Below are 25,693 nucleotides of genomic sequence, written 5' to 3'. Positions count from 1 at the left end.
GTCGTGTTTGTTTTCAAGGTGGTAATTGAGGTCTCCTAACAGAATGTAGTTCTTGGAGGCGAGGGGATGTGGGGTGATGAATTCTGTGATGTCATCGCTGAATTGAGTGCGGGTGCCTGGAGGTCTGTAAATGAGGGTGCCTCTGAGTGTGGTCCTAGGGTCGGTGTGGATCTGAAAGTGGAGATGTTCGGTGGTTGTAAGATTGTCGTCGGAGCTAGTCGTGATTTTGATGGTGTTCCTATGAATGATGGCGATGCCTCCTCCTGTCTGAATGGTGCGGTCTTTACGGATAATCTTGTACGAGTCTGGTATGGCTATGGCGATGTCAGGCGCTGAAGATGTGTTCATCCATGTTTCTGTGAGGAAGGCGATGTCCGGTGACGCAGAGTCGAGTAGGTCCCAGAGTTCAGTTGCGTGTCTGTGGACTGAGCGGGTGTTAAGCAGGATGCACTTCAGGTGGTTAGAGTCGGAGCTGTGTGTGGAGGAAGTGGGTTTGTTGAGGGTCCTGAAGCAGGTGAACTTGCAAGAGAGGCAGGCGAAAGGGCCGTGGGTACGACCTGGGGTGGCTTCGCAGCATTGTGGTGCGCGTCCGGGGTTGAGGGCGAGGAGAGTTGCGGCATCATATGTGACTCTAGTGGGTTGGGAACGGCGGGACCAAGGGGACAGGCGCTGGGCGCGGTCCAGGTGCGGACGGGCGCAGACGGGCTTACCTTTGGCGCACCTTCGGCGCGCATGGGGCGCTTCCGCTGCGCGTAAACGCTGCGCGCGGGAGCATCTGTCATATATGGATGGTGGAGTGGGCGGGGGCGAGGGAGGGTCAGCTGGGAGGCGGGATCTAGGTGCAGGGAGGGTCTGGGACGGGCCAAGGGTTCACAACAAAATGGCTGTAAAGTCAACAAATGCTCCAACAACAAGAGCACTATCAATAAGGAAGCGCTATGGGGGAAATATTCTATCACGGCTGCAGTTGTAGAGCGCTGCCTAAATCAACACCACAAAGCGCTATAAACAGTCTAATCTCGAAGCGCACCACAATTAAAGCGCTAGCGTTATGAAATGCAAGGCAAGTAGCGTTATCGAGCGCTGCACAGATAGATTACAATTAAGAGTTGCAGTTGCACAAATCAGCATAAAAGTCACGAGCGCTGCACAGAATGATTTTAAATAAGAGTTGCTGTGGCACAAATAAGCATACGATACCACCAAGAGGGGGAGGTGAGGGGAGCGACCGTTTCTGCGTGGAGCAGGATGGTCACCTGGTCAGGATGCTCCTGTTTCTTTTTCGTCTGTTGTCACTGGGATTGGTTAGCCTTGGCTTTCTTCTTTGCTATTTTAGTTGTTTTTCTATATATACTTCAGTCAGCAATTATTGTCTTTATTGTATATTCTAGCCCTGATGAAGTCTGTGTGCATATACTGCTAAATAGACGAAACACGTGTTGGCTAGGACTCATAAGGATGCTGTTTTGAACATTAAAGAAGAAGATAAACACTCATGTGGACTGTAATGTCTCTTTTGGACTTATAATTTGCATGATACACTGTTCAATTTGCTCGGGATACAACGTGTGTATATTTGTTGATGTGGATCTCTACATCTAATGGTGACGGTTTGATAGACGTCATCTTTATCCCTAGAAGCAGCCTTATATGTTCCAAAATTACATATGACAATTGAGCGCAAGCTTATACCCTACTATCTACCGTTGTTTTTGCTTTGTTTCCGATAATGTACCTGTGCTATGTGTGTTTGGAAGTGTGTAAGCTGCTGTCACTATTGTAACTATTATGTGTGTGTGAAGCTTGCACCACTGCTGCACATTGTGTACATTTTCATTGTTTGAGTGAAGCTTGCATTGCTGCTTTTGATAATGTGTTTAAGCTGCTGACACTACTGTAACTATTATGTGTGTGGGAAGCTTGCACTAGTGTCACACATGATGTAAATAATATTCTGAAAGTCTTAGGGGCACTTGAGAAAGCCTTTAGCCATGGTATGCCAAAAGTCAATGGTTGTTGAGAAAAGTATTCAAAATGCTGTCTCTAATTTTTCGCTTCAAGGCAGATGTGCAACCTCCTATTTACTTATTCAGAGTCTAAACATTTTTCACTTCACTACAAAGGACAAATGACAGGAGCACCTTTTCCCCACTTCCCTTACAAAGGAGTGTTTGGCTCTTATCACCGACTTGCATTTTCAGTGATATTGATCGATGCACCACGTCCCACAATAACAAGTTATTGAATATTGATATGAGTCCAGTACACACGGACTCCATGTGGTATACATGGGCATGAATATGATGTTTCACAATTCAAGGCTTTTTTCCTGGGTGTCACAGATACATATTGAAATGTGGGTCCCCAACAAAGTACATGTGCAATGTAAAGAACCATATACACGATACTACTGTTTGTTCATACAATTGTCTTTCCAGCCATGAGGAAGTCATGGGTATTATTCCCAGAGGACGAAACACGTGTTGGCTTGAACATCAAAGAAGGAACATAAAAAATCACAAGAAGCCGAACAGCGTTTTTGATTACCTATGATGCAACTAGCAATAAGATAACTGGATATACAAGTGCGCGGGTTTAGTGTTAATATTCTGTATGTCTTAGGGACACTTGAGAAAACCTTTAGCCATGGTAAGCCAAAAGTCAATGGTTGTTGAAAAATGTACTCAAAATGTATTGTATTGTATTGTATCGTATTGTATAACAGACTTATAACGCTCATTATCACCCCACGGGTATCCTGGCGCTGAAGTTAGCTCTCCGGTAAGTAAGTAAAATGCTGTCTCTCTCCCAATGAGGGTGGTTAAACTGTTTGCAGCAAATACCTGGATGACATAATCCAAATTCAACGTATAGGAAGCGTTGTAATCATCAGCCAATATCTTCACAATTAGGCGAGAAACAGAAACAACACGCCACTGATTATTTGTTCGGAGAAGCAGATCCTTTAAAAGCCAATAAAAGGATTTCTTGATGAAATATTTACAACACACTCTGAATTATGCATTTTATTGATTTTTTTCTTGCTGTACATAATCGTTTTCCAAAGATGAAAATCGTAGCCAAATGCAGCATTGAGCGAGTCCTTTGTTCTTTTTGGACTCCAGCTTCTGTTCAATAAAGCGTTTTGTTGGCCTATCTGGGCGGTTGCATGGCACTGCGGGTGCCAATCAGTGTTCAAATACTAGTCACGTGACGTGTTTGATATTATTGAGACACACGCCGGAAGTTCGTAGTATGTGACCTCTAAATATTAAAGAAGCATCTGCTGCTGTAGCAGGAGAAGCAGAGCTGGGAACCGAGAGAGTGTATAGACAGTGCTTATTTTTATTTTTTTTGCAGAGTTTTATATAGCGCGAACTAGACCCGAACCGAATCAGGTACCAGAGCGCTTTACATAGCACCAGTTACGTTACATGAGGACGGACACACATTCATTTTAGTCACGGGGAGATTAAGTGATTTGCCCAGAATCACAGGAGGTTTTTGGCGTCGTTACCGAGACTCGAACCCAGATCCCCAGGTCCGAGGTCGAGCGCCCTAGCCGTTAGGCCAGCTCCTCTCCCCTAATTAATCCTCTGATTAATTTGTAAAAAATAAAAGTAAGTGCCAGGGCCCTTCTCAGGAGGCCACTGAAGTGTGTGCCACACATTGCCCCGGTAACTGCTGCCAGTGACAGTACCAACACAACTACTAACTATTGCACTCCTACAAGTGTGACAATTCAGACTGTCTCACGCCACCCAAAGCCATCAAAACGGCAAGGGTGGTATATATTATTCATTTCCAATGCATATTGTAGTATTAAACACTGTTGTTGTGCATGTCTCAAAACTAGACAAACACCGCCACCATGTGGGGGACTGTCATTAGTTCTCATGTTGAGAATTATGTGTCCGTGCCAAGCACTGGAAAACACCGGCTCAAATTAAGCACTGTATAGCTAGATATACAGATTAAAGCTCAGAGAAAGGATAAGAAATGATAGTGTGTCTCAGCGCAGGATTCACACCTTGGCAGACTGGCTGTGCCTTTTTTACAGACGTTTATTTTTGCTTAAAAATAATCTTTGGGGTGGATACAGATGAAAACTTGGCAACTGTGTAAGGTCCCACAAACAAACAAGGGCATCAGTTTTCACCCTTTTCTGCATCATGGCACACTCCTGCCCATCACTAAAGCTACAAGTGCAGATAATTCATTAACTTGGCACAATGTCTGCCTTCATATTTGAACATTTTTAATGTCAAATTCCACCAACCTGTTTCTATAAATCAGGATGTGAACTTTATTTTTGCAAAATGGTTCCTTTGGTCGTCTAAGTTAGACCTAGTGGCCAAAATGCTTTGTGGATGGTCACAGAACCTCTGCCCTGCATGCAGTCAGTCTAGACGTATGTGCACTGGGCTGCTGGTTGCAATATTCTTGCAGAAGCAGAACTGGTGGATAAAATCTACTGAATTTAAAAGGCTTGCACTAAAAAAACAATTTCTTTTCTATATAATGCTGCACAAAATATTCGATTTTATCTTTTGTAAGTTGTGTAAGACAATATGTTTCCCTTTGTGATATCAATATTTACATTGACAATAAAAGATTGATACTTTACATATTATTGGTTACTACTTTCCAGCTTTTCTATTCAAGAATGGAGATTCTGTTATTGGACATGTCACCTCAGCTAGTCTATATTTCCAGAGTTCTCCCTTACTACTGATTCGCTTTCATTATGATTCATAGAAAATCCAGTTCTCGAGTTGCTGAAATTATGGGACCGACTATACGTTTCACTAAGTTATATTAGTGTTCTGTTATCCAATGTTATTTATTCAGAGGTAGGCAGCTATGATCCTTCTGTGTCCCCTCATTCACTGACATAACATAACATATATTTGAAAAGCGCAAGCTCACCCATAGGTATGTTGGTGCTGAATAACAGATGTTTCTTGTTACTCAACTCAATGGTACTCATTTTATTGACCTCAGAAGGATGAAAGGTTGAGTGGACCCGCCAGGATTTGAAGCTGTGACCATAAGGTCGAACACAGGCCCCAGCAGTGGAAACATTAGTCCACTGAGCCACCAGTCCCTCCAGTGACTCCTAACTAAAGAGAGATTGCATTTCACCACCTCTTGCCCTGTCAATGGGAGGTTACACAGCTTCACACCAAGATATCTTGCCAGGTTATTTGTTCCCTGTGCCCATCCTGAAGCCACAGGTCAGCAAATCTAAACTTATTCTCCACACCTCTTTCCTGTGTTGGATGGTCTGTCCACCGCAGGGCATCTCATCGAAGGAGACATTTCCACTCCAGCTTGGTTGACCACCACACTCCAGGTCACTATGCACACTGCCTCCAGTCCTGAACTTTTCACCGACTTATCGGTTATTTCAGGTGTGTTAAACTAATTAGTTTAATGGAAACAAAGCAAGAGTTAAACACCCAGAAAGCATTTAAGGCCACATGTATCAAAAAAGCATTTTGCGATAACCAAATATCAATTTTTAGCAAAGCGCTATTTGGAAATCGCAAAATGCTATGTATGAAGAAATCTCCAAATATTTTGCGATTCCCTAATATTACCCAATAGCGATTTGGTAAATAGCGGATCGCTCTGGTAATATTACTCTATTCGTTCCTATGTGCTGAAAGGCCCATAGGAGCAAATATTTTTGCATTAGCTAATTTGCGATTACCTAATTGGTGATCCCAAATTAGCTAATACAAAGCCAAGAGTGCCGGGGGCCTAAGGCCACCACCCCGAAGCACCCCCAAAAAATAAAATGTGCACATGTAAAGCGCACACATGCCCTAGGCCCTACATGGTACTTTGAAAAAGGCAGCTTTGTGCATTTTTTAAAGTTTGCACATGGCTACCATCGACCAATGCATTTTCCTAAATGTACAGTTTGCATTTAGGAAATTCTTCATACATGAGCCAAGGGAATTGAAATTTGTGATTCCCAATTTGTAGTCGCAATTTTAGGTAATCACAAATTTTGCGATAACCTAAAATTGTGACCACAAAGCCTTTCATACATCATGAAAGGCTATTTTTGCATTTGCAAAATCGCACCATTTGTGTATTCAAAAAACTTTCATACATGTGATCACATGAAAGATCTGGTCTGGAAAAACTGTCCGCAATGACATGGAAGGAGGTGGGTACCCTTCCTCCAGATCAGTCTGGGAGAGGACTTTCTCAGCTTTAGTAGGAGGCCTGTGCCAATAATCCTGTCCTATTTACTATGTTACTGCATTACTCGAGAAATATCTTTGGCCCTCTCAGTCAAACTCCTAACACAGCTGTTATCTATTTCACCCTGGGACTTGCATCAAACCTAAGCTGTTCTCCCCACTACAGGGTTTAGAAATCTATAATCCTTACATGTGGAAAGGATTCCTACGGACAGACTTCATCTTTCAGCTGGACTATTCACTGGGGCCCTGTGGCTACCAAGACTCTTTGCTCTCATTATGTATGCTTGCCCTTAAACAAATGGATGCTGTCATATGCTGGACTGTAAAATCAGAATATATAAATAAATAAATAGATGAATGAATATTGAACGCCATAAAATGGGAAGGTAACGTGAAACTAGAAGGCTGCCAATAAGTCAGTCATTGAGTGAAACACAAATTCACTGGTTACTTTTTTTACCTTTGCAATCTTTGCAGTTGTCGTGCTGTGTCTGCGTCATGGAGAAGTTACTGTTCAGAAGAACAACAATAAAGTAATGTAGAACTCTTCAGTTATTATTGAGCGAGTCTCTTGTAACTAACCCTGGGTGGTGAACTCCGCTTAGCTCACGGAGTTTTCCGCACTCCGCGGAGCTCGTGGAGTTATGAAAAACTTCACTCTGCGTGGCGGAGAAGAGTTTTTTCCTCACTCGCGTTCGTCAACGCAAGCGAGGAAAATCAACCTCCCAGCAAGATTTTTCCTTGTTCGCTATCGTCAACATCAAGTCGGCAAGCGCGAGCGTGGAAAATAAACATCTCGGCGAGATTTCTCAACATGGGGTGGTCAGGTTTCTCATTGCGAGTTGTCGCATATCCTCGCGACCGCTCGCGTTGAGAAACTGCTTGTTTGCATTGAGAAAGCTGCAGCTTGAGTAAAAATCTACTTGAGCGGCAGAAAAGGAAAGAAGGGACCGCTTGCCTTGTACAAGGTGCAGTTTGCAATGATTGCACAGTGCGGACATTCATTTGGCACTGTGCAATCACCACGAAGGTCATTTTTCTATGGAATTCCGCCGCTTGCGTCGCTCCACGTAGTGCGACAAAGTTTTTTTGCCACTTCGCGGAGTTCCGCGTAGTGCAACTCTGCGAACTACGCCCAGGGTTACTTGTAACCTCATTGCCCTCCTAATGTCTCTCTGCTAATGCAACAGTAATGTCTCCAACATGAGACGAGCACAACACTTCTCATCAAACTTGACGTTAGTGAACTAGTGAGGTAACGTCCAATTTCGTATTCACTTGTGAAGTGATGTTATGTTATGTTATGTTATGTTATGTTTGGTTGTATAGCGCCGAACTCACTTGGGAGAGTATCTTAGTAAATAGAGAATAACTTTGGCACCCAGATGGTCAATAGTATAAAGCAGTGGTTAATTTGTAAAATAATAAGTGCCGGGGCTCTCGTCAGGAGGCAGCTTGCACCAGTCCATTTCTCCTATTAGCGCCAACAACAACAGAACCAACTAATAACCATTAAAAAGTGAGAAAAGCATGTGGCATAATGGCCAGAACTGCTGACTTTTGAGCTGGGGGGCCAGGTTTGAGTCCCAGCATCTGCTCAACATCTTGTGATTCAGGGCAAAGCACTTACAGCCAGATTCATCAAACTAAAATCTGCTCGCAAAGGGCCAGATTCTGAGAATCTGGCCCTTTGCGAGCGCTATTTTTGCATTTGGGATTCATCATCCTGTTGAAAATTAGTACGTTTTGGTGAACATTATCTGCGCCATCTTGCCTCTTCCCCTGATGCCACACTTTTGTCGTGCGCGCCCGCCATTTTAAGATGCCCCGATCAGAACAAACCCTTTTGCATGCCGCTGGCCCCTGACATAGCCCTTTGCCTTCGCTAAGCCTGCACGCTGACCACCCCCTGCTTGCACCTGCCTTGAGTCATAAACCCCTCTTCGGCGCTGCTCTGCCCCAGGCCCTCATCCTGTTCCCAGCGCGACACCTCCCTGCTTTCCTTTCATGATCTCCGGCCCTTAGATGCAAACCCCCTTTTTCCCCGTGTGCCCGTTTTGTCCTCCCCGTTCCCAAGCCGACACCCAGCTCTGCCGATACCATCCTTGCCCCTCCCCGTACAATAGAAAGCTTCCCCCATCAAAGAATCCCCGGGTTGATCAAAGCCCCCACCCCATGAGACCCGATCAAACCCCCCACATTCCGTGAATCGGCGGATTATCCAGCTGCGCGATGCTCATCACCTGTTGTGACTAGGGTGGGGACTTCAACTGTAAATGTGTATGGGAACGGGCCCAAAGGGGAGTTCCGAGAATGTCTTTTCCGTACATCAAAGCTTTAACATGTATGTGTAATCTACAATAAAGTCATAAATGTGTGTATAAGAGGCCAGGCCTCAGAAATACAGTTAGAGCACCTCAGAACGATACCTTCTGTCCGTTTCGTTGTGTTCTCCTCCGGAGAGAATAAAAAAACCTTGTTTCCTGCTTTCCAGTCTCCAGCGCCTGCCTCTTCATTTGATTTAATAACTAGAGGGTCACAGAGGCAATACCGCCGGGCAAATATCGATTGTCCCCGACCCGACTCAGGTTTTTACAATTGGCGTCCCAAGCGTGGGGCCCATCAGCGACTCGTGGATCCAGTGGGAGAGGTCCCGACGACAGAGTGAACGACTGCAACGATCGGGAGAGCTCTTGCCTAATAGACCCTCGTCTGGCAGCCGATCATCCGAACTTCACTAGTTCCGAACAGACCTCTCTCGAGTGATCTACGGTCCTGACTGGGAACCATCAGGAGTGCCGTGAGAAATACGAGAAAAAGAGGACGATCGGGCGCTGGATTCGGAAGACAAGAAACTGTCCACATGGTCCGGGTAAGGTCGTGTTGCCACGACAAGTTGCGAAAAAATTTGTTTGATTGCTTGATTGTTCAAAAATACTAGTATTGCTCGTTTTATTTTTATTTTTTTTATTTTGGAGATTCACTGTCTGCAAACGGAGAAACAACAGGCTCTCTCTCTTTGCAAGCAGTGGAGGATAGGTAGGGTAGCAGCCGTGCTTGTTTTCTTTCTCCCCCACTTAATAATTGCTTGAAACTGAACTGTTGTTCGCAAAAATATTGTTTCCTGGAGATTCCCTGTCTGCAAACAGGGAAGTGACCACCCTTTTTGCAGATAGTGAAAAGGGTAGGTAACGCAGATCTTTGCGGACCTACTCATTCTCCCCATTGTTATTTATTGGTCTTTTGGTTTTTTGGTCCATGAGGTATTCACTGCCTGCAAACAACGTAGAATAGAAATATTCTGTCTAGTCTTTGCACCTAGTGATAAGATAGGCAGTGCTGACTTTTTTAGTCCCTCGTTACGAGCCGTCATGTCTGTCTTCTCCCCACTGATAAATAGCCTGTTTAGCCCGGACCGGGTGTTAGAGGTGGACCATATAGCTCCACTAGAAGGCACCCCTAATAAGGACATGTTCATAAACTATGGGTTAGTCACCATAGCTTATAATAAATTATGGCACAGGTATACCGAAGAGAGTCAAGACAAACAGTGGCCACTGGCAGGATCCTTTGACCTTGATAAAATAGAAACGTTAGAAATAGCCCTTCGAAATAATAAGACAACGCCAATTATGCTCGACAGTCTCGGTATGTGGCGCAGAGAGGCTACGAAACGACAGAGAAAAGACGAGGACAAACCAAGTAGAGAAATATACCGACAGGACAACCCCAGGACACCGCTACCCACAACTTATCCCCCGACACTATGCAAAGGACGACCAGACTTAGGGTCAGACCAATGCGCTTTTTGTAGGTATGTCGGACACTGGAAAGCCCAATGCCCGACTCTACTGAGCGTGAGTAAAGGCAAAGGGCCGACAAGAACGACAGACCGACAGTACGAGAAAAGGCGCGAGACAAAGAAGAACCCGACTTACATAGACAGACCAGACAGAACTACCACGTTTGATTATGCCCGATGGCACAGATTTCGCCAGGAAAATCTCAGCGGCATGCTCAAGTTCTCCTAGGTCGGGCAATGTCAAGACGGGAACCCAGCCTCGTTTAAAATTCACAGACGGAAAGAGATAATTATGACCAATAACTGTTTTTTATATTTGTCTTGGGTCTTTGTATGTCGTACTTGTACTGTCCCCCGTCTGAGTTTGTGTGTATGTAATGTACAAATCTGCGTCATCCCTCTACACGTGTTTCCGTGTTACTCGACCTCTGTTAGCAGAAACTTAGCATAAAAGCAACCTGGAAAGAAAGAAATGGTAAAACAAAATCCGTAGACCATTAATGAACTTGAACTTTTAATTTAACACAACAAACAAGGAATAATAACGATAAACTGTAGAAAATGAAAGTCAAACAGAACATTCGCCCCCCCCCCATTCTGGAACCTTCCAAAGTAGGGCAGGGTTACGGCTACGCCCAACCAACGGCAACCCATATAAGGCGAGCCCGGCCGCCAACTCTTGGTCAGGAAATCTTAACGTATGGGGGAGCCGGAGGAGAGGCAGGAGCCCGCAGCCTGGGCATTTGCAGGTAGTCCCGCCACATGTCTCCTTGGCCGGCCGCAACGGGCCTGGAAAGACTAAGGTAGTCCCGCCACATGTCCAGAGGAGAACGAGGCACCTCTTCCTTTTCTCTTCCGTCACAGCCGCAGCAGTCCTGGACGGCGGGATGTACTGCACGTACCTCCACAACAATTTGTCCAAGTTGGGCTGGGAGGGAGAGGCGACGCGGACGAGCCTCTCCCACCTCCACCGATAGGAGGTTTCCCAGCCCCTGGCCCGACGCCGAACACCCCCAGTCAGGCGATGGTGCCAATACTTCCACAGCACCGAACGTACAATGGTGGCACCCCAGTACTTGCGCAGCACCGAACGTACAATGGTGGCACCCCAGTACTTGCGCAGCACCGAACGTACAATGGTGGCACTTGGGGAACACCGGATGTGGAGAGACCTTCATGCGGGGCGATGAAAAGGAGCGGCATGGAGTGCACCGGGAGAAGGAGACGATGTGAACGAGTCTCCCTCGCCCCCCCAGGTGGGGGCATCACAGCTGCACCCCAGCTGAACGTCCCGCTTACACAAAACAGGGACCTCTTCCTTTCACTCCGAAGGATCTCTTCCATTCTTGCAAACTCGACGAGAGTGGCCCCTGTGGGGCCTCAAAATGGCGTCTGGATCCGCTGGAAGGCGGGCCCCGGCCACTAGAGTAACTTTGGCCAGCCATATAACTCGAACATTTGTCCCATGGAGCACGAGCCCCCATCTCCGACAGCATCTCCGCAGCCTTGAAGATCATACAAAGGTCCCCGGCGGAACCTTCGGCCTTTGCAGGTTTCCGGTAAGGGACGGCTGCCTTGATCGCCAACGAAACAAACATGACATTGCCACACCTTCTGTTAGCGTGAATTCTAGAACTGCCGAAAAGGACTCTGGTCCAAACTGCCAGTAATGGAAACATTTCCCCCTGATGCTGCTTCCGGACTGTGCCGGCCCCGCCCAAAATGGCGCTGGTATCAATCGGAACTTACGAACACCTCGTGGTGTTCCTTCGCACTAATATAAACTTGATGTTCTGAGATTTTATATGATCCTTTGTACACTTGGCTAGAAAAGACAAGGAGAACTCACACGACGAACAGTATGAAAGGATCCCCGTTACAAATGTTGATTACAAATGTACAATGTATTATATTTTTATAACTGATGTAAACCTCATTTACGACGCTCACGTACGGTATGCATATAGGAAAATAAATGCCCCCGAACCCCCAACCAATTAATAGACGTTTTAGTTACTTACAAATGAACGAGTAAAACTTTCCGATGTTTTTATTGCTGCAAGCGAAACCCCCCACTGTATGCACTTTAGCCATTGCCACGACCGGCCAAATACGACCGCACCCTCATAATCCATATGCTGAAATGATTTTGCAAAATAAAGTCTTTGAAACTATGGACGGGTATTGCATGCTTTATTTTAAAAAAAATGTGGGATCGGTGGGAAAGTTTTTTTCTGTGCACCCTACTCTGCTCTCTCTTTAAGGTTAAAGGAAGATGGTTACCCAGCCCTGGAGGACGGATCGGATCAACAACACGACACTCCGCCTTCAAAGTACGCAACTGACCCATGAACTCTCGCGTAGAGGAAGACCTTGACTTCCAAGGATGGGTAAAACGAACGGTGTAAATGAGGGAATGTAAAAGGAGGGAGAAATAAAATAATGTAAATATTATAAAGTACCACGTTCCAAAGTATCAGGGGCCCAAGAACCGAAGAACCTTAGAACGCCACAGCGTTGAAAGAGGTTTAAGGACCCCGATAGTGAGATACATCCTTTTGACTAGATACCTCGCACTAGGCACCTCTGGTTTCCTTTTTACGTTTCCCCGCACACGACCTATATGAACACACTACCCCCCCCCCTCGACTCCAGAAACCATATCCCCAGGGACCCTGCCCCGAGGAGGAAAGACGAGTAAGAGGTAAGTAAAGGACTTATGAATCCATGTATTTGAATGTGCGCGAATGCTGTCTCCCACCCCCCCCCCTTTTTTTTCCTCCCTCTGCAGGTTACATCAGAGATTACAGCCGAGGTGTGGCGAAGATCCGAAACCTTGCCATGTCTAATGCACGAAACGGACTAGCGCCGCAAGGTGGCGTCTAAGCATGCCTGCAGACTACTCACGTACCGAACAAACCCGAAAAATTAGCACAACCCTGATACAAAGTGATCACCCTTAAACCAGACCGGACGAATGAACCCATGTCACGTATGATGCGAAACTATGAGGGAATGTGTGTGTGTGACTGAGGCGTCGACCCAACTGGTCGAAGGACCGAGAATGCGAAAAGTGCGACAAAATGGTACCTCCTTTCTTCTTTCCTTCTTCTCAAGGCGCGTCCCCTCTACCCTGTCTAATGCTCAAACTGCATGATTACAAGATCCTAACGCAGACCCGCGAATGCCCTTTACTGTGTAATGCACTAAATAGCCTTTCTTGAATACACTGCCACCCTCTCTGTTGCACGTGTACTATTTAGCCTGCCGTTGCACTCTCTCTCTCTCTCTCTCTCTCTCTCTCTCTCTCTCTCTCTCTCTCTCTCTCTCTCTCTCTCTCTCTCTCTCACTCTCTCTCTCTCTCTCTCTCTCTCTCTCTCTCTCTCTCTCTCTCTCTCTCTCTATTTCTGCACTCCCACTCTTCCGAGTGGTTAGCCCCGAAATTGGCAGACTGCCACCCCTAGCACCCCACCTAATTGGCCTCAAATACCGTCAGTATTTGCACAAAAACTTGTCTTTAATACAATCACCCTGAGACCGCGTCGTTACCTCTCCTTTTCCGCTAGAAGTCAATGAACCCAGGTGGGGCCGTAAGGGAAAGGACAGGTAAGACGACAGAGGTTCCCTAATCTGACCCGAAATAGGGGAACTACATGTCAACGGCTCCTATAGTATAAAACAAGAACCTCAGAATACGCGACCCTCCCCTCCCCGAATTGTCGCAATACCCAAGCCAAAAAAAAAAATGATCACCCCCGTTACCTCCCCTGTATATGTCCCTGGTTGTTTCCCATAAAACCCCTGTCCTTCCTGATTAAGTAATCGGGCTGAAAAAGGTTACGTAGGATCCAGAATGATGTTTTACAAGGTTAACAGATTAGCCCAAGGTAAAGAAATAACCGAAATGAACCCCGTAGTAGTTTAAAAGCAGGATGCATCTATAGAAAGGAGATGTTTTAGTCATGTTCGCCTCTCAGCGAAATACCTGTGTAGTACCATGTTGATGACTCACAGTACCCTTTGTAAATGTAAAACTCTAGAGAACAGCATATCTTCGCCAGGTTCGTCTCACGAAGGTGGGTCACCATCAGATGAACTGTCGTGAACTAATTATGAAGGAAAGTCATAAGTAAATCCAACAGGCCCGTCACCGGTCATTTCATATGCCAGTTGTGAGAACGAGCATTTTCATTCTTTGCCTGGAGCTGGGAGAGAAATAGACTTTTTTGATTATCTCCAACTGCAAATTTTCTAAAGACTGTCTTTTCAAACTTGTTTAAGGGTACTGCTGTTGGAGGAGAGAAGGACCGGATGTGGGAGCACGAGGCCTGACTGCAGACTAAGGAACACCCGCGACATTAGCCAAGGCGAGACCACGACAGAAAAGAGCTGCAGGACGAGGCACTGTTTTCGACAGCATGAAAAGAAAGGGTCGACCTGATGCCCCTGCTCGACGTCCAGTGCCTGTCGACAAGTCCCCGCTCTCTGAATTCTGTCACACGCCCGCCTATTTGAAGTCTCTCGTTCCCCTAGTTTGTTCCCAATTTGGCCTTGCTCCATCCCCCTTTTTTTTCCTCTGACCTACCCTATGGACTGTTTTGAACGCTCTTCTTCCATCGGAACTTTCTGACAATCACCTCAAAGGACACAGGGCGAAAAGGACCTTACCGACCAGAAACGCGAGGAAAGGGTCGTGCCCTGCAACGCAGAACTTAGAACAGAGCTGGACTCGTAGCTCCACCGCCGGTGCTCAACAGCACCAACGAAAGACCACAAAGAACAATGAGAACTCGTAAAACTTCGAACATTTGACATCCACAATCACCGTTTTTTTGCTATGCCTCATTTCTCTCCCAGCCGCCATTGTATTGATCCTGCTCCAATCCGAATCTGAAATATGTAATAACCTGCCAGTTCACGTTATGATATGTACTTGCTGCTCGCTACAGAACCGTTTTTGTATTACATTCCTATGACTTTCCTGCTGAACAAGTTTATCAAAGTTTATCAAATAGGCCCACCTCCTAAAAACTAGAAATCTCAAAATGTATTGTTTACAATTTTTTCATCTAGGGTTCCTACCGTTTTCCTTCTCATGCCCACCACAATAGACCCGAGTAGAAAATGAACCAGCAAGATGTCTTGAATATGTTAAAGGGAGGACTGTTGAAAATTAGTACGTTTTGGTGAACATTATCTGCGCCATCTTGCCTCTTCCCCTGATGCCACACTTTTGTCGTGCGCGCCCGCCATTTTAAGATGCCCCGATCAGAACAAACCCTTTTGCATGCCGCTGGCCCCTGACATAGCCCTTTGCCTTCGCTAAGCCTGCACGCTGACCACCCCCTGCTTGCACCTGCCTTGAGTCATAAACCCCTCTTCGGCGCTGCTCTGCCCCAGGCCCTCATCCTGTTCCCAGCGCGACACCTCCCTGCTTTCCTTTCATGATCTCCGGCCCTTAGATGCAAACCCCCTTTTTCCCCGTGTGCCCGTTTTGTCCTCCCCGTTCCCAAGCCGACACCCAGCTCTGCCGATACCATCCTTGCCCCTCCCCGTACAATAGAAAGCTTCCCCCATCAAAGAATCCCCGGGTTGATCAAAGCCCCCACCCCATGAGACCCGATCAAACCCCCCACATTCCGTGAATCGGCGGATTATCCAGCTGCGCGATGCTCATCACCTGTTGTGACTAGGGTGGGGACTTCAACTGTAAATGTGTATGGGAACGGGCCCAAAGGGGAGTTCCGAGAATGTCTTTTCCGTACATCAAAGCTTTAACATGTATGTGTAATCTACAATAAAGTCATAAATGTGTGTATAAGAGGCCAGGCCTCAGAAATACAGTTAGAGCACCTCAGAACGATACCTTCTGTCCGTTTCGTTGTGTTCTCCTCCGGAGAGAATAAAAAAACCTTGTTTCCTGCTTTCCAGTCTCCAGCGCCTGCCTCTTCATTTGATTTAATAACTAGAGGGTCACAGAGGCAATACCGCCGGGCAAATATCGATTGTCCCCGACCCGACTCAGGTTTTTACAATCCCAAATGCAAAAAATCACAATTCTAGAAATCGCTAAATTGCGATTAATTGCATTTAAGGAATCTCAATTTGAGATTCCTTAAATGCAATTCATGAACCATTTTAAAATTGCGAATTCGCAATCTGGGGCTGCTATTTACAGCGAAATCTAACTACGTGGTAAATAGCAAAAACTTTGAAAAATGCACTAAAGTGCATTTTTCAAAGTTTCATTTTGCACACACACATGCCCAAAGGGCATGTGTGTGCGCAACATATGTGCACACATCAATTTCAGGGGTGCAACAGGGTGTCCTTTGGACACCCCTGCACCCTTGAAATCGCAATCTCAATTTGCGAATCGCTAATTGCGATTAGCAAATTGAGATTGTCTTCCCATTCATTCCTATGGGCCTCTAGGCCCATGGGAATGAATGGGGAGATATTCCTTAATTGCGACTCGCAATTTGCGAGTCGCAATTAAGGAATTATTAGAAATTGCTATTTTTTAAGTGATTTCTTGATGAATAGCATTTTGCTATTCCTTACTAGCGAATCAGTATTTTTCCCTATTAAGGAATAGCAAAATGTGTTCTTAATGAATCTGGGGGTTAATCTCCCTGTAAATGAATGGATCCATAACTGGTAGTTATAGAAAGCACCGGTGTTGAGGATTATGTGCCGGTGCTGAACAACGGAAACCACTGGTTCAAATTAAACACTGGTCTAAAGGTCCTTGCATGTCACATCAGGATAATTTTATTTCTCAAAAGATTATAAAGAGTTACTATAGAGGATATTCAATGCCCAGGAGTTTGATATAGCACTTACACCAACAGCTGTTTTGATGTCCAAAACTGCAATGGACAGAGCTCGGCTTATTAAATTCACAGTCTAAGAAATCCAAGTATGTCGGCTGTCTCTTCTGACTCCAGTCCCCAGCACCTCCATCAGAGTGAATTTGACTGGAGAGAAATTTCACTAAAAGGTGGCAAGTAAATAACATACATTTTCCATTATTTTGCCACTAAAAAGGTAAGTTGCAGAGAATGGTGTACAATTGATGAAGGAGCTGGCAGACCAGTGGATAGAAAATATTCTGTACTATTTGGCTAGTGGCTGAACAAATATACAAGGACTCTGAGAATGTGTCCAGAGTCCAGCTAAGTAGAAGAGATTCTGCACTATTTGACAGTCAGAGAAACAACACTATTTACCTGGCAGCCCGTTCAGTGAAGTAGACTTGGTGTTTTTTATCCAGCAGCCATGGACAAGTGAAGTTTCTATATTTATGTCACTGTTCGGAAAAGAGAACATATTCTCTGCAGTTTTGCCAATAAACAGGTAAGTAGTGCAGCTTATTTACTAATTCTCTTACCCACCTGTCAACTAGTACAGAATATATGCTATGTAGCTAGCTCATGGTTAAACAGAAATCTGTTTGCCATTTTCCTGGCTATTTTCAAAATAGTATATCATCTCTGCTGTTTATCCTGCAGCCAGGCAACTATTACATCTTTTTCACTATCTAACCGGCCACCACACTAATCGTTAAAGGTCATATTATCAAGCACGGAGTTAAAAGTATCGCCGCTTTAGCGGCAGAAAACTGATGCTAAAGCGGCGATAATGGGCTTGATAATATGCCCTTGAGAATTCCAATAGAAGGCCATGTTGACACCAAAACATGCAGGGCTGGACTGGAAACCACAACCGGCCCTGGCAAAGTCCTCGATCGGCCCCCTCCCCACTCAGGGGGTTTGGAGTTCCACCGGGCTCTTTGCTGGGGCCGGTTTTCGGCCGTTTTTGTTACAGGGCCGATTTTGCAGCTATGCTGCAAAAACGGCCCTGTAACAAAAACAGCCCCCAGGGGCCCAAAAACGGCCCCCACCCATACGGCGCACCAGGGGATTGCCCGGTACCCGCTATGGCCAGTCGGCCCTGAAAACATGGGCTTCTATGGGAATTCACAAGGGCATATTATCAAGCCCATTATCGCTGCTTTAGCGTCAGTTTTATGCTGCTAAAATGGCGATAATTTTAACTCCGTTTCTTGATAATATGCCCCTACATTTTCTGGTCGTTTGTTCAGCCTCCAGCCAAGTAGTGCGATATCTCTGCTATTTTAATTGCCTGCCAGGTAAATAGTGAACGTTTTTTGCTATTTGCATATCTGCCAGTAAAATAGTGCTGAACCTTTGCTATTTAGCTAGCTCGTGGGTTAAGCGCCTCTGATGTTTGCCCGGCAGCAAGATAAATAGTCAATAATCTCTACAATTTCTTCAGCAGCCAGGAAAATTGAGAAGTTTCTCCTATATTTGTGTGGGATCTGGCCAGAGACCTACTCAGTTTCATTTAACCAGCAGTGAGATAAGTAGAGAAGTCTCTTTCCTACCTGACAGTGGGCTGGGAAAATAGCATATAATCTGATAGCGTCAGTCTGACAATTTTGTCGTGAAGTTTCCTTGCTCTTTACTCAATCCCTGGCCAAATATTAAAAAAGATCTCTGCTATTTAGAGAGCGATCAGATAAACGTTGCAGGTCTGCCATCTGCATGGCCACAAGTCAAATAATGCATTATTTTTGGTATTAGGGCATTGGGCTTCTAAACAGCAGAGAAACTAGACTAACCAACTAGTGGGTGACTAAACTGCAACTGCAAAAGGATTTAAGCATGTGGCATGGATCAGTAGTGTCAGCACAAACACAGTTCTGCCTCACAAACAAGGTTTTTGATCACAATAATGTATATGTTGTAAATAGCCTCTTCTCCATAGACATCACAGTATTATGCTACTGATTTCAGACTTATTGGTATTATTTTTATTGAGAATAAAAGATTGGGTTGTTCACAGCCTGTTTCACACCAAGGAGCTGCCATACTAGCATTGTCTATCAGGGGGAGTCGGTCAAATTCTAATCGGGTAAGGACAGAAAATCACCCAAGGTCAGACTGGTCTATAGGCAGGGCCACTGAAATTAAATGGCAGGGAAGGACCACATTAAGCTTTGAGGGTTGAGTAAATTATGCAGCAAGAAAAGGCAAATTATGTGTCATTTTTACACAGTTTAACAATATCTGGACAAAGGTTTACATCTTTATTACCTGCCTAACACTCAAATACAAAAAGAGCAGTTGATGAACAGAATCAGAATAATGTCATACATCCACCCCTGTACAGAGATCTGGGCCTAAATCCTTCGTTTTTTTGCTCACCATGCCATTCCAGTTTGGACCCAACCATATGCAAATCAGTCTTGACCCTGCGTCCCATGGGAACAGTCCAGCCCGAACTGCCAAGCCAGGTCCTCCCTGAGTGGAAACAAGCATCCTAGGACCGGTTTCAGGCTTTCAGTCCTCATCAGCCAGGATAGCTTGACTTCAGTGGCATGGAAAGCACGGGACCCATGTCTGGGCATACCCGACCCACTTGGGGTGACAATTCCAAAAAGAACAGTTGATTGCCAGAATGCAGAACAATGTCATACATTCACCCCAATACAGAGATCTGGGCATAAATCAATTGTTTTTTTGCTCACCATGACATTCCAGTTTGGACCCAGCCATTCGCAAATCAGTCTTGACCATGCCCCCAATGGGAACAGTCCAGCCCAAACTGCCAGGCGAGGTCCTCTCTGGACTGGAAACAAGCATCCTAGGCAGGTTTCGGGCTTTCAGCCCTCATCAGCTAGACTAGCTTGACTCCAGTGGCATGGAGAGCAAGGGACCCACGTCTGGGCATACCCATCCCACTCGGGGTGACAATTGCAAAAAGAACAGCAGATAGACAGAATGCAGAACAATGTCATACATTCACCCCAGTACAGAGATCTGGGCCTAAATCCATCGTTTTTTGCTCACCATGCCATTCCAGTTTGGACCCATCCATATGCAAATCAGTCTTGACCCTACGCCCACTGGGAACAGTCCATCCCGAACTGCCAGGCCATGTCCTCCCTGGATTGGAAACAAGCATCCTAGGACCGGTGGTGGGATTTCAGCCCTCATCAGCCAGGATAGCTTGACTCCATTGGCATGGAGAGCACAGGACCCGCGTCTGGGCATACCCGTCCCATTCTGGGTGACAAATGCCAACAGAACTGTTGATGGAAAGAATGCAGAACAATGTCATACATTCACCCCAGTATGATTGTAGGGTGAATGTATGATTTATTCAGCATTCTGTCCATCATATATTTGCGTAGCACTTTTGACCCTAAGTGGGATGGGTATGCCCAGACGTGGGTCCCTTGCTCACTGTGCCATTGGATTCAAGCTAGCCTGGCTGATGAAGGGTAATATCCAGAAACCAGTTTCAGGATGCTTGTTTCTGGTCCAGGAAGGACCTGGCTTGGCAGTTCGGTCTGGACTGTCCCCATGAGGCACAGGGTCAAGACTGATTTGCATATGGCTGGGTCTAAACTGGGGTGGCGAAGTGAGCAAAAGAATGATGGATTTAACCCAGATCTCTTGACCGGGGGTGAATGTGTGATTTATTCAGCATTCCTTCCATCATTTGTTTGCGTAGCACTTAACACTCAAATACTGTACCTAGCAATGGAAAGGGGTCCAGTCAACTTTTACAAAAGGCATTGTACTGTGTGGCAATTCGTATTGCCGCATCTGTAGTAACGTTGGATCTGTTTGAGCTAGAATTTTTTTATCTGTACGTTATTCAGTAGATGTTGGATTATGCAGAAAATTAATAATTGTGAGTAAATCATCACAGCTGCATAATTAGGGTGACCAGGCATCCCGGATTTGCCCAAAAAATCCCGGGTTTTCACTAGCTGTCCCGACAGATTCCAGCAATTTTGGCTCATGTCCCGGTTTTTAAAGGGTTCGACAGAAACAAGTGAGAGGCACTGAACTCCTTTTTTACTTGCGGTATCCATACAATGTGTAGTAGGGATTATTTTATCATTATTATTCACAATAATAATAACAACTAAACAACAAGAAAACCACAGCAACAATAATAATAATAATGATAAATAATGATTGTTCCCATTATTACTATTACTATTGTTGTTGTTATTATTGATTTTGTCATTGTCTTTATTATAATTTCTATTGCTGCAATATCATTCTTATTCTTATTAATCTTATTATGTTTCTCATTATTATTATAGTTATTAATATTATTATTATTATTATATATATTATTATTACCATTATTATTAGTATTATATTACCATTATTATTATCATTATATTTATCATTATATTTATTATTATTATTATTATTATTATTATTATTATTATTATTATTACCATTATAATTACCATTTCTATTATTATTATTATGTTATCACTATTAGTATTAATATTGATCGTATTGCTATTATAAATATGATAATTACTATTAAAAATATTACTATGTTGATCATTATTACTCCTACTATTATTATTGTTACTATCATTGATATTGTTAAGGTTGCTGTAATTGTTATTGTCATTGTCTCTATTATCCCTTTCCCTGCTGCCGTCGGCCATTGGCTGTCGCGAGCACTCCCTCCCCTGTGCTGCGCACGACCAACGGCCGACGCGGCCCCGCCCACCCTTTAGAACGCCCGCCCCGGTTAAGGCGTTAAAATGGCTATTGTAATATCATTATTATTATTATTAATTTTATTATTATTCACGTTTCTTCATTTTAGCTGTTATTACTGTTGTTATTAATTAATTAAATCCCTCCTCATCCTTTAGCGGGTTGCCGCAAGCCCTTTTGGTTCCATTACCCTTTTGACGAAGCACGATTCAGACCAGGAGACGCCCCGTCTGGATGCCAAAGTGCTATAGTGCTGTTTCCCTACGCGGTGAATTTAAAATAATATTGACTGAGAGAATCTCTCTGGTACAATTCACTTTTCTTTTTGTGCACATCAAGGGTGTTTTAGAAAAAATGATCATTGCATCGTTTAAAAAGTTTAACAAAACCTTGGAAACACTTTGTGCTCACGAGTCACAAACTTCAAATGCAAAACTACTTAAATTCTGCAGTCACTTTTTTTTCCACTCATGAAAGTGCCATTATTTAGAACTTGTGAGGCTTTGGGGAATTGGGCATAGCCATCCTGATGTATTTTAATAACTGTGCAGAGACAAAAGCAATTATGCTGGGTGCACTGAGTAAGCAGGATGACAATTTGATAGGTATCTGAAGGTTTTCCTGTCTACTTGGCGAATCAATTTTTCATAGGCCAGTGCTCTGATTAAACTCCCCAATGGAATGCGCTGAAATTCTGATCTTCAGCACGATTACCAAACTGCTTGCTTTTAATTTGACTTTTTGTTTACCTGTCTCCTCCCCTGTCGGGGTTTTATATGTATTCCATAAGAACAAATTGGAAAAAAGCCCACCTACATTCGGAGATAACATAACATTTGTGGGGGAGCTTAAATAACATCTATTCGATTATATTACTAATCTTTTGTTCAGGTGGCAAATTCCCAACACGCAGGGGCAAATTCAACTCGAACTAATGGGGGCAGGGGAGGGGCAAACAGGTCAACCACTGTAGGTGGGACTAACACTTCAAACAATGGGGCGGAGCTATCCTTACAGCCAATACAAGAAGTCAGAGTGAAAAATTGCACATTTAAAGCATATTGGTCAAACCTGATGGGACAACATTAAATATGCTTTAGAGGATTTGACAATGTTTACAGTCTACTGACTTAGGGGGTTATTATGATGGTGGAAGGACCGCCACCGCCAGCTGGGCGGTGGCGATCCGTCCGCCATCAAACGTGGATTGACCGCCCACCCGATTAGGATGGTGGGCGGATCCACACTGCGACCATGGCAAAGACCGTCCGCCACAGAACCGCCACAGGCAATGGGACTGATGCATAAAATGGAGGCGGTGCCTAGCAGGCACACTCAACCATATTATGATGGAAGCTGTGATCCAGGCTTTCCATGACGGTGAAACCTTCACCTAAAGGCTGGCGAGGTTCTTTTCGGGGGCCTCTTGCAGGCCCCCAATGTGTTGGAGGGAGGTGTATGTGCACTGGGGGTTACCCATGGTACCCTCCTACATTTCAGTGTACCAAGTGGCAGGCAACATGTGGTGCCTGCCACGTAGTCCACGGAAATGCACAACATGGTCATTTAACACCACGGCGGTGCTGCAGTCAGCAGCACCCACTGCAATGGTAAAAAGCAAGATGCGACCACCATGGTGGCGGTTGCATCCTAATTTGGTGTGCGGAACCGCCGCATGTATTCCAGATGGTACGGTCACCACCACAATGGCGGACGGACTCCAGTCCGCCCGCCATTGTTATCGACCCCTAATATCTTTAAAAAGAGCAATGAGTGATTTGACAACCAAAAAGCCCCTTCTACTGATTTCATTACAAACAACTTAAAACCAGTTTTTGGCAAGGTATTAGAAGATGAAAGACCTCGTTGACAATTATCTGAACATTTCTTCTGTTGAATGACAATGAACTCATGAAATATTTTTTATTGGCTTTTCAGTAAGGCCATCCTGTATGACTGTTGACCAATGGTACATTTTGACGCTGGTCATCCCACTGTTGCAGCAAATGCTTATTTGAGGCCGCACACTTGCAGATCCCAGAATATTGAGCCTACTGGGATAGCCTGATTTTGAGATGTGTGACTAGCAAGTCTCAGCATTGATTCCGAATGTTTCCTACAATCCCCTTGAAATTGAAAACGTGAGTGCCAATCCGAAGGCAATATTAACACCTGTTATTCACTCAGGCTGCAAACTTCTCTATTTTAAATCAAAATAAAATAGTTGTAAGCACCCCATGTTGAGCCGGCCCAATATAAATTGCTTCCACGAGGCCTAAAGAAAAGGCATAAAAGGCAGTTGCCTTAAAGTAACCATGCAAAAACTGGTGTTTTATCAGAAACAAGCAACCATTTATTATTTAGAAAGAACATTAAAACCTGGGTTTTCTCTCACTAATTTCTGATTTTCATTTCTTTTTAACCTACGTCCGGGTCTCCGGGAGAGCTTGGTCTGGGGCTCTAGTGCCTTGATGTCTTAGGGTATTTGTGTGCTTTAAAATGTCCTATTTTTTTAGGATGCAAGTGTTACTTCAAGCTCCAGAACATAGAATGTGTGGCTGATATGCAATGTCTTGCAAACAGCTCACACCAAAAGAAATCCTACCTCTTTATAGCATACTTATAATAACAATAATTCTGTTCTGAAGCCTGCAGCACATTAAGGGCCTTATTACGATGTTGGGCGGACTTGCGTCTGCACGACACCATATCAGTATGGGAACCGTCCGACCATTGGTCGGCGGTTCGCATACCTAATTGCAATGCTACCTCATATGGTGCAGTTGCAAACTCCCGTTTCCCTATAGGGGCTTGTGCTGCGGCCGTAAATCTCATGGTGCCTGCCACCCTGTGCAGGGATTCACAGGGGGGCACCTTGGCATCGAACCGGAGGCCGCATGGTGAAGGGGTCCCTGCTAGGGGCAATCAATATCGCTTTCCGACAAGCTTTCCATGTCAGAAAGCCCGACATAGAAAGCCTGTCAGAAACCGACATCATAATCCCAACTGCAGAAACAGCATCCAATAATATTACGTGCTGGTCTCCGACTGGCCGGCGGGGTCCTTGAGCCCATCGGAATCCAGACGGAATGACTGGGCGGTTTCAGGTCGACTGCCTGCATTGCAATACGGCGGTCAAAACCGAAACCGCGATGAGGCTCGGAAAGCCTCCGACCACCGAGCTTCATCGTAATTGGGCCCCTAAGTGTCAAATCAATTTTGTTTTTTAAATCCTGTAGGCTCATTGTGCATCATAAAATGCAACATGTGTTACAAATTGCTCCATAAATCCTTTGGGCAGAATGACCTTATTTCCCTAAATGTCTATACTAATTAATGCTATTAGCCTGTCCTGGGTGCAGAAATGGGCAACCTTGAAGGGGCACAAGAGAGACATCAGACAGACAACATGGTTATCAGTTTGTGATTGTAACACTGGAATGAGTAGTGTATACAGTATAGTTTTCATTGTGAAATGCTGTTGAGGTAGGACACAGTGATGCAATGCTTCTCCAGAGGAACACTGGTGTACATGCTCTTCATAGACATAATCTCAAACCAAATTAACACAAGGCACATATTAAAGCCAATTTTACATCTCTCTTACTAAGTACTCCTAGCAGCTGACCATAGAGGTGTTTGCTTTAGGTGGCAGAGGTGTGCCTCTGGCCGTGCGGCACAGGTAAGTGTGACCCACTTGTGGGACACCCCCGCGCCGCACGGCCACCAGCTGCTGCGTGTGCCCCTCCGCTGTGCGCTGCCTCGCTGCCTGTTTTGACTGCATTTGTGCTTGCTTTGGTTTCTCTTGTCTTTGCCCTTGTTTTGCGCTACTTGTAATTTGTGCTTGTATTTTTTCTCCCCTAGTCTTTTTGGCCCGTGTTTAGCGTCTTTTTTCTGGAATTTGTGCCTGTTTCGCCGTCCCCTGTCCTGTTTCCCGCCTCCCTCGCCGCCCCCGCTTCCCGCCACCACTTGCGACCCCGCCCCTTTTTTCCTTGTGTTCCCTCCCCGCTCCCGCCTCCCAGCTGACCCGCCCACCCGCGCACTTCGCCTTAAATGGCGACCGTGCGCACGCGCAGCGTTGACGCGCAGCGGGCGCGCCGATT

This window comes from Lissotriton helveticus, chromosome 10, assembly GCF_964261635.1.
Source record: "Lissotriton helveticus chromosome 10, aLisHel1.1, whole genome shotgun sequence".
Lineage (NCBI taxonomy): Eukaryota > Metazoa > Chordata > Amphibia > Caudata > Salamandridae > Lissotriton > Lissotriton helveticus.
The sequence above is the reverse complement of the archived record's forward strand: the minus strand, read 5'-3'. Positions refer to the sequence as shown.